The sequence below is a fragment of the Muntiacus reevesi genome, chromosome 4 (genome assembly GCF_963930625.1).
Source record: "Muntiacus reevesi chromosome 4, mMunRee1.1, whole genome shotgun sequence".
Classification (NCBI taxonomy): Eukaryota; Metazoa; Chordata; class Mammalia; order Artiodactyla; family Cervidae; genus Muntiacus; species Muntiacus reevesi.
This window is the reverse complement of record NC_089252.1, coordinates 12,844,531-12,854,926: the sequence shown is the minus strand read 5'-3', so window position 1 is coordinate 12,854,926 and position 10,396 is coordinate 12,844,531. Positions and strand designations below refer to the sequence as shown.

The 10,396-nt window shown below is 37.2% G+C and overlaps 1 non-coding gene across 1 annotated transcript; it reads left to right on the top strand.

Moving 5' to 3' along the window:
• The first annotated feature begins 7,145 nt into the window (after positions 1–7,145).
• LOC136168067 (U6 spliceosomal RNA) lies at positions 7,146–7,249 on the top strand. Its single transcript, XR_010663224.1, has one exon. It is a non-coding gene; the product is annotated as a U6 spliceosomal RNA (small nuclear RNA).
• Positions 7,250–10,396: the final 3,147 nt, after the last annotated feature.

The following is a 10,396-nucleotide window of genomic DNA, read 5'->3' as shown; positions in this document are numbered from 1 at the left end:
ATAAACCTTGTGACATGTATGTGCAGTGCAATGAGTGAATTCAGCTGTTACATAATCATTATTTACAATATGTGGGGCAAAAGTGAGAGGCTGTGGGGCAAGAGCCTGACCACATCATCTTGGCTAATTTTCTCTTTCCCTATACATACTATATACCCGAAATTGTCAGAAAGTATTTTAGTTTTGTGTACTTATTTTTAGTGGCTGCTTTGGGGAAGTGGTGCAATGTAGACAAAAACTCAGGAAACAACTGCTTTTTAAGGATCTTGGCTAAAGTTAAGTAACAAGATAATATTGTAACTAGATGAATGTGTGGTGACTTTAAGATATGAGAAGATAAGAAGGAATGATTGCAGAGAATCCTGTCTTATACCATATTCTAACACTAATTCCACTTGTAATCCTGAAATAATTTCTATATTTATTCTAAATTCCCATAAGTTAGCTTTTAAACTGCATCAATGTACGGGATGCCTCTGCTTTCTCAGGGCTAGATAGATTGAACACATATTCATCAAACATGTATTTCATAAATGACTTAGAGTCGGTGAAGGTTTGAGGAATACCTCCATCTCAGAAGCCCGTTCAAATTGCCTGAAGGTGTTTTCACTATACAGGGCTGGCCCTTAAAGTTTTGATTCTATGTCCAATCTCAGGGTACTCTGGGAATCACATTGAACTTGATGAATTTTAGAAGCACCACAGTACTTAGCAATAATTTCTTTCAGTCAGTATGTAGGAACTGTAGAGTTGTGGTATTCTTTTAGCCCCTGAAATGACCCCGTGTCAACTCTTGTATGTAACTGTCTACTTGCAAAACTGACCACAGGAAAAAGAGGTGACATAATTGAAAGAACTGGATTGATCTTCAGTTATAGTTTCAAACTATAGCAAAGTTTAATTTTCAGAGAGAGCATCAAGAATTATATTTACTTTTTGTTAAAGTGCATGATACTAGTGAAGTTACAATATGGTAACTTCTTTTTAGTAATGGTCAAACTACATTTTAATTGTTCCTTTCTTGGCTAAACTGCAGATAATGACCTGTTCTTCTCATGGAAATGGAAAAAAAGTAAGCCTTTGGAGACAGACAGGAACATAGTCTAGTAAGGATTTCAAATGAGTGCTACTGAGCTATTGAGTTTGCACCCAGTTCTGTATTCCAAATGTTACACTCTTAGTGTCATATATTTTCAAAAGTTATTTTTAAATTATGGGAAAAAAAGATGATCAGGTGTCAGCTGGAGGTATTTTAGAGCTTTCCATACTAATTTTGAACTAGATCTTGCACACAACTTCCAAATACTTTGAAGCAGTGTTTATATTGGAGAGCTAATCTTTCTCAGAGAATATCTGTTAAGTCTCCAAGTAAGGAGTGCCCCTTAGGATATATCACCTCGTTTCAACTAAAGAGATTTGGACTGATCAGAGGTGTGAGTTTTAAAATTAGGTTAATCTAATATTTTTTGATACAAACTTTTTAACTACTCCATGTCAGTTTTCTTACATATTAAATGGGAAAGTAATTCCTGTGCCTTTTAAAGGAATTCTAGGGTGTCAAATGTACATTTCCACAGAAATAATATCTAGAAAATATCATATTTAACAATGCAGTGTTTATCATTCTTATGTCCTATATATTATCATATTCACTAACTATTGTGGGCCTGGGGTACTTTGAAATGTGGTGCACTTTTTGTTTTAACTTTCTATTTTCAAATTGGCTCATAGCTTGGATATGGTTGAATTAAACAGCTCTTCCTTATGGTCACAATTATATGACTCTTGAAAATATAGGGAAGAGTGTGAAAGAAGATGGTGAGAAAAGAGAACAATAGCTATTCAAACTGCTTAGCCTTTCCATGAAGTATTATATCTGAAAAGAAAGCTAGAGGGGAAAAAAAGGAAAAAGAAAAATACCAGAGTCTTTTTCTTTATCATTTTATAAATATTTTCTGTGGCTAAATTTACTTACATGTTTTTTAACTTTCATTAAGTGCCAGTAAGAAATTATATTAGATTAAACTTTATTAATCTCTCCTGAGTTCTGACATATGTATATGCAGGTTGAAGCAGGCAAGCATCTGTCTTTAAAAGGAAGAATTCCTCCAAATGCCTTTTTTCAAATTACGTCCCTGTTTCAGATTCTGCTTTTCACTTATGTCGCCGGCTAATACGCACTGACTCACAGAAATGATCATTGAGGGAATACACACTCTTTGGTTTTAATTGCAGGGAAGCAAACCTAGAAAATCGCATTTGGTTTCTTAGGGAATGGTGCCATCTCCCTGGCACTTATGAAGACAATGAAATATTCATGAATTTCTTAAATTGTTTTGGAAATAACATGTGCTGGAGTGGAACATTAATGAGCCAATCTCTTCTGATTTCACGCCAGGCAGGGAATGTTAAATAATTAAGGTGTGAGAAGCCAGAGTTTACACAGGAGGAGGTGGAAAGAACCATTCCTTCAGCATTGGAAATGTTCCCCTGCCATATTGAAATGAACACTCATCTGGTCCACATTCTCTTACATTACTTCAAGTATTATCTTTAAAAACCTCAAGGTACCCAATGTATTAACTTCTTTTAACAAAAAATTGCTAAGGCACATTGAACTACTTCAAACTTGTATGGAAATCATTCAATTAGTTTTATTTTGAGGCACTGGGGAGGAAGATAAAACAATCATACCTCAAGATTCTTTCATTAGAGTACACTCAGACAAATTGAAAAACTATGGAAAAAATTACTCTCTAATCAACTGTTAAACTGTATAGAGATTTAAATGCTTAAGGGAGAGAATACAGTGAGTACTGTTGAATCAATGAAATTTTCAAGGCTAATGGAAGACTTACATTGAGCTTTGGAAGAGTAATAAGAAAATGAACAAACATCTAGAGAGAGGAATGAACAAACATAAATTGTACAAATATTATACAATCTCATATCATCAGAAGACAATATAGAAAATAATATCCATATTGTTCACATTGCCAACATCCATTGGATCATAGAAAAAGCGAGAGAGTTCCAGAAAAACATATACTTCTGCTTTATTGACTACGCCAAAGCCTTCGACATGTGGATCACAACAAACTGTGGAAAATTCTTCAAGAGATGAGAATACTGGACCACCTGACCTGTCTCCTGAGAAATCTGTATGTAGGTCAAGAAGCAACAGTTAGAACTGGACATGGAACAACAGATTCGTTCCAAATCGGGAAAGGAGTACATCAAGGCTGTATATTGTCACCATGTTTATTTAACTTGTATGCAGAGTACATCATGAAAAATGCTGGGTTGGATGAGGCACAAGCTGGAATCAAGATTGCCAGGAGAAATATGAATAACATTAGATACACAGATGACACCACACTTATGGCAGAAAGCTAAGAAGAACTAAAGAGTCTCTTGATGAAGGTGAAAGAGGAGAGTGAAAAAGTTGGCTTAAAACTCAACATTCAGAAGACTAAGATTATGGCATCTGGTCCCATCACCTGATGGCAAATAGATGGGGAAACAATGGAAACAGTGACATACTTTATTTTGGGGGGTCTCCAAAATCACTGCAGATGGGGATAGCAGCCATGAAATTAAAAGACGCTTGCTTCTTGGAAGAAAATTTATAACCAACCTAGACAGCATATTAAAATCAGAGACTTGACTTTGCCAACAAAGGTCTGTCTAGTCAAATCTATATTTTTTCCAGTAGTCATATGTGGATGTGAGAGTTGGACTATAAAGAAAGCTGAGTGCCACAGAATTGATGCTTTCGAACTGTGGTGTTGGAGAAGACTCTTGAGAGTCCCTTGGACTGCAAGGAGATCCAACCAGTCCATCCTAAAGAAAATCAGCCCTGAATATTCATTGGGAGGACTGATGCTGAAGCTGAAACTCCAATCCTTTGGCCACCTGATGCAAAGAACTGACTTATTTGCAAAGACCCTGATGCTGGGAAAGATTGAAAGTGGGGGGAGAAATGGATGACAGAGGATGAGATGGTTGGATGTTATCACCGACTCAATGGATGTGGGTTTGAGTAAACTCTGTGAGTTAGTGACGAACAGGGAAGGCTAGTATGCTGCAGTCCTTGGGGTCACAAAGAGTCAGACATGATTGAGTGACTGAACTGAACTGAACTCAAATATTGTTGTTGAACTGCTAAGTTCTGTTGAAACTTTTTGACTCCATGGATTGGAGCCCATTTCCTTCCCTGTCCTTCGCTATCCCCTGGAGTCTGCTCAAATTCATGTTCATTGAGTCAGTGATGCTATCTAACCATCTCAACCTCTGCCACCACCTCCTCCTCCTGCCCTCAAACTTTCCCAGCATCAGAGCCTTATCCAGTGTGTTGGCTCTTCATATCATTTGGCCAAAGTATTAAAGCTTCAGCATTAGTCCTTCCAATGACTTTCCTTCAGTATTGACTCGTTTGATTTCCTTCCTGTCCAAAAGACTCTCAGAGATTCTTCAGCACCATGGTTCAAAAGCATCCATTCTTCAGTGCTCAGACTTCTTTATGGTCCAACTCTCACATCTGTACATGACTACTGAGAAAACTATTGTTTTGACTTTATGGACCTTTGTCAACAAAGTGATTTCTCTGTTTATAATACACTGTCTAGGTTTGTCATAGCTTTCCTTCCAGGGAGTGTCTTTTAATTTTATAGCTGCGGTCACCTTCACAGTGATTTCAGAGCCCAAGAAAATGAAATATGTCTCTGCTTCTACTTTTTACCCTTCTATTTGCCAAGAAATATGGGACCAGATGCCATGATCCTACTTTTTCGAATGGTGTTTTTTGTCAGCTTTTTCATTCTCCTCATTCATCCTCATCAAGAGGCTTCTCACCTTCTGCCATAGGACTTCTCTCATAGCTTATTTGGTAAAGAATCTGCCTGCAATGCAGGAGACCTGGGTTTGATTCCTGGGTCAGGAAGATCCTCTGGAGAAGGAAATGGCAACCCACTCCAGTATTCTTGCCTGGAGAATACCATGGACAGAGGAGCCTGGCAGGCTACAGTCCATGGGATCACAAGAGTCAGTCATGACTTAATGATTAAACCACCACCACCTCTGCCATTAGAGTGGCATCATCTGCATAATATAAGGTTGTTAATATTTCTCCCTGCAATTTTGATTCCAGCTTGTGACTCATTCAGCTTGGCATTTTGCATGATGTACTCTTCATTGAAGTTAAATAAGCAGGGGGAAAATACACAGCCTTGTCATACTCCTTTCCCAATTTTGAACCAATCCATTGTTCTATGTAAGGTTTTAATTTTTCTTATTAACCACACGCAGATTTCTCAGGAGACAGGGAAGGTGGTATAGTATTGCCATCTCTAAGAATTTTCCACAAAATTTCTGCAAAGTTTGTTGTGATCCACATGGTCAAAGGCTTTAGCATAGCCAGCGAAGCTGAAGTAGATGTTTTTCTGGAATTTCCTTGTTTTCTCTATGATCCAACGAATGTTGGCAATTTGATCTTTGGTTCCTCTTCCTTCTCTAAATCCAGCTTGTGCATCTGGAAGGTTTCCGATCACATACTGTTGAAGGTTTTTGATCATTATCTTCAGTTGAGTTCAGTCGCTCAGTCGTGTCCGACTCTGCGACCTCAAGGACCACCGCACGCCAGGCCTCCCTGTCCATCACCAACTCCCTGAGTTTACACAAACTCATCTCCACTGAGTTGGTGATGCCATCCAACAATCTCATCCTCTGTTGTTCCCTTCTCTTGCCTTCGATCTTTTCCACCATTAAGGTCTTTTCAAATGAATCAGCTCCTCTCATCAGGTGGCCAAAGTATTGGAGTTTCAGGTTCAACATCAGTTCTTCCAATGAACACTCAGGACTGATCTCCTTTAGGATGGATGGGCTGGATCTCCTTGCAGCCCAGGGGACTCTCAAGAGTCTTCTCCAACGCCACAGTTCAAAAGCATCCCTAGTAGCATGGAAAATTAGTGCAGCTATATGCTTGTTTGAATACTATTTGGCAATGCCCTTCTTTGGAATTGGAGCAAAAACTGACTTTTCCAGTCCTTTGGCCACTGCTGAATCTTCCAAATTTGCTAAGATATTGAATACAGAACTTTCACAGCATCATCTTTTAAGATTTGAATCACTCATCTGGAATTCCATTACCTCCACTAGCTTTGTTTATAGTATTTCTTCCTAAGGCCCACTTGACCTCACACTTCAGGATGTCTGGCTCTAGGTGAGTGAGCACACCGTCATTAAGACCTTTTTTATGCCTTCCCATGCATTAAAATGTGTAAATAAAATTAACCTATGCCTTAAGTAAACATTGAATTATTTGATCTAAGTATTGGTTCACCATAATGTTCAGACTCTGAAAGTTAAGGTGGCTTTCCAGGAGACAATACTCAATCTTTCAGCGAAGAAGAGAAATTGGACCTTAAGAGGCTTTTATGACTATGAATCTTTCATATCAGATTATGAAAACAAACATTTTCAGAGGTTTATTATTAAATATCTAAAATGTCCTGGTTCTTTCACAAGAGAAAAAATATCCATGCTTCTCTCTTTGGTTACGGAAACATTAACTTCAGAATTGCTAGTCTGCAGCTTTCTTTATATGTCTGGACTTTGTAGCTATTTGATAGATATATTTGCTTGATTACATTTCCACTTTCACTTAAACAACTAAAATCCTACTGCTCAGAACACAAGGTTTTAAAATTCCATCTTTCTCTCCCTCTCTTTAGCTTACAATCTAGGCTAGAGAAATATTTTAATAAGAAATATACTAATATAAGGTCTGTTTGAAAAATATTCTTATAAAAAAAAGCTATCAGACTTGATTGCCCTTGACATTCTCATAACATAATATAAGGATTTTGGAGATATAGAATACTAAGCTAATTAAAAGTTATCCAGTTGCTAAAAAAACTTAAAAAAAAAAAGTGTACTAATAAGAATGTTCCTTAAAAAAAAAAAAAAAAGGGGAAATCACATCTAATATTTTGCTGAATTTCCATTAGTGTTTTCAACCTGTATAGTGTATATATTAATATTTTATTTTTGTATTTATATATTTATTACAATTGCAAGCCTGTCAAATGTATAGTTGGTATCCTATTTTTTTGTTTGTTTGTTTGTTTTAGTTAAAAATGTTGCCTGTGCTCACTTCAATAGCACATATATTAATATTGGAATGATGTAGAAATTAGTAAAGGCTCTGTGTAAAGATGACATGCAAATTCATGAAGCATTCCATATTTTTTTTAAATTTTAAGATGCTATTTTTAAAATTAATTTATTTTTTATTGAGGGATAATTGCTTTACAGAATTTTGCTGTTTTCTGTCACATCTCAAAATTGTAAACCAATTAACCTTCAATTGAAAATAAAAAAAAAAGTTTCCTATGCCATTTTCAAAATACACTTAATCTTCATATAAAATATTATAATTTATTAAAATTTCCTTATTCCTGAATATTTGCATTTCTATAAAATTTAATATTATAATTAATGCTTTGATAAGCATCACATCAGGTGGCAAGAATAACAGAAGAATGATACAAAAAGACCTTCATGACCTAGATAACCACGATGGTGTGATCACTCACCTAGAGTCACACATCCTGGAAAGTCCATTTAGTCAAAGCTATGGTTTTTCTAGTAGTCGTGTATGGATGTGAGTTGGACTATAAAGAAAGCTGAGCACAGAAGAATTGATGCTTTTGAACTGTGGTGTTGGAGGATTCTTTAGAGTACCTTGGAGTGCAAAGAAATCCAACCAGTCTATCCTAAAGGAAATCAGTCCTGAATATTCATTGGAAGTACTGTTGCTGAAGCTGAAACTCCAATACTTTGGCCACCTGGTGCAAAGACCTGACTCACTAGGAAAGACCCTGATGCTGGGAAAGATTGAAGGCAGGAGGAGAAGGGGACGACAGAGGATGAGATGGTTGGATGGCATCACTGACTCGATGGACATGAGTTTGAGTAAGCTCTGGGAGATGGTGATGGACAGGGAAGCCTGGCATACTGCAGTCCATAGGGTCACAAAGAGTCAGACACAACTGAACTGACTGACTCAGCATCAACAATGGGTTTCCCTGGTAGCTCATATGTCAAAGAATCTGCCTGCAATGCAGAGATCTGGATTCGATCCCTGATTTGGAAGGAGGATCCCCTGGAGAAGGGAATGGATACTTACTCCAGTATTCTTGCCTAGGAAATCTCATGATTTCATGAACAGAAGGAACAGAGGACCCTGGTGGGCTACAGTCCATGGGTTGCAGTTCAGTTCAGTACAGTCACTCAGTCACGTCTGACTTTTTGAGACCCCTTCGACTGCAGCACGCCAGGACTCCCTGTCCGTCACCAACTCCTGGAGTCTACCCAAACTCATGTACACTGAGTCGGTGATGCCATTCAACCATCTCATCCTCTGTAGTCCCCTTCTCCCCCCATATAGCCTTGATGTACTCCTTTCCTGATTTGGAACCAGTCTGTTGTTCTATGTCCAATTCTAACTGTTGCTTCCTGACCTGCATACAGGTTTCTCAAGAGGCAGGTCAGGTGGTATGGTATTCCTATCTCTTGAAGAATTTTCCACAGTTTCTTGTGATCCACACAAAGGTTTTGGTGTAGTCAATAAAACAGAAATAGATGTTTTTCTGGAACTCTCTTGCTTTATCCATGATCCAGTGGATGTTAGCAATTTGATCTCTGGTTCTGCCTTTTCTAAATCCAGCTTGAATATCTGGAAGTTCATGGTTCACCTGTTGTTGAAGTCTGTCTTGGAGAATTTTGAGCATTACTTTACTAGCTTGTGAGATGAGTGCAATTGTACAGTAGTTTGAACTTTCTTTGGCATTGCCTTTCTTTGTGATTGGAATGAAAACTGACATTTTCCAGTCCTGTGGCCACTGTGGAGTTTTTCCAAATTTGCTGACATTTTGAATGCAGCACTTTCACAGCATCATCTTTTAGCATTTGAAATAGCTCAACTGGAATTCCATCACCTCCACTAGCTTTGTTCATCGTGATGCTTCCTAAGGCCCACTTGACTTCAAATTCCAGGATGTCTGGTTCTCACATTACAGGATGTCTGGGTTGCAGAGTCGGATACAACTGAGTGACTATCACTTTCACTTTTCAGCATTAATCTATAATTCAATGCTTATTTTCTCAGAGTAAATTCCCAGATGTGAAATATCTGAATCAAAATGCATCAACATTTTTGTAACTTGGGCACATACTGATAAAAATAGTTTCCTAAAAATGCCAACTTGCAATCCATTCAATATATAAGAAAGAAAGAAAGTGTAGTTGCTCAGTCGTGTCCAACTCTTTGCAACCCTATGGATTATAGCTCACCAGACTCCTCTATCCATGGTATTTTCCAGGCAAGAATTCTGGAGTGGGTTGCCATTTCCTTCTCTAGGGGATCTTCCATACCTAGGGAATCGCACTTGCATCTCCCACATTGCAGGCAGACTCTTTACCCTCTGAGCCACCAGGGAATGATCCATGTATTTCATAAGAGATTTCTTGTCAACTTGGAGTTTACCTTTTAAAAAGATATTTGCCAGTTTGATAGGTGAAAATAATGTCTTTGTTTTTATTTGTATTATTTATAAATTTGAACAATTTCTTTTTTATTTAAGGAATACTTTTGTGGATAATTGTGTGACTGTATGTGTGTGTGTGTGTGTGAGAGAGAGAGAAAGAGAGAGAGAGAGAGAGAGCTGTTTCTTCATGACTTTTGCCCACTTTTCTATTTCTGTGAATAGGCTTTAATGATTACTAACAACAATTATTATTTTTGAGGTCCCCATGATAGTCCTAATCATGGATAAATTTGATCTGGAGATTAATGAAGAATCATAGCTAGGAATTGTTAACCCAAATTCAATATTACAGGAAGAAAGTTGAAATCTAATTACTTTTTTCTTTTTACTGAAAGTTAAAATATATTCAATTTAAACTTTAAAGGCTAATTACTTCCTTCTTATAACTGGCTTGATTTTTAAAACCAAAGTCTGTTTCTTGTTCCATATTGCTTTATAACATACAAGTTTACACCTCGTAGGAGCTATTGAAATTCAGACATAGATTTCTGGAAGAAAATACTTGGTTTCTGGTTTTTTTTTTTTTTTTTTCTTTTAAGACAACAAATGATATATTTCATTATGTTATAGAGATAATCTTTAAGTGCAGGGAAATATTTAATAAAAATAATTACAATTTGGGAATATTTAGCTTGCTTATTCTGTGCTCTGCTCCCCACAAGAATGGGGTGAAACATCATTCCCCTTGAATACAATTTCACTTCTCCATTGCATACTTCCTCTTCTCCTATAGTTATCCATGAGATTGTTGTTGTTCAGCTGCTAACTGTTTGAGTCCCCCTTCAACT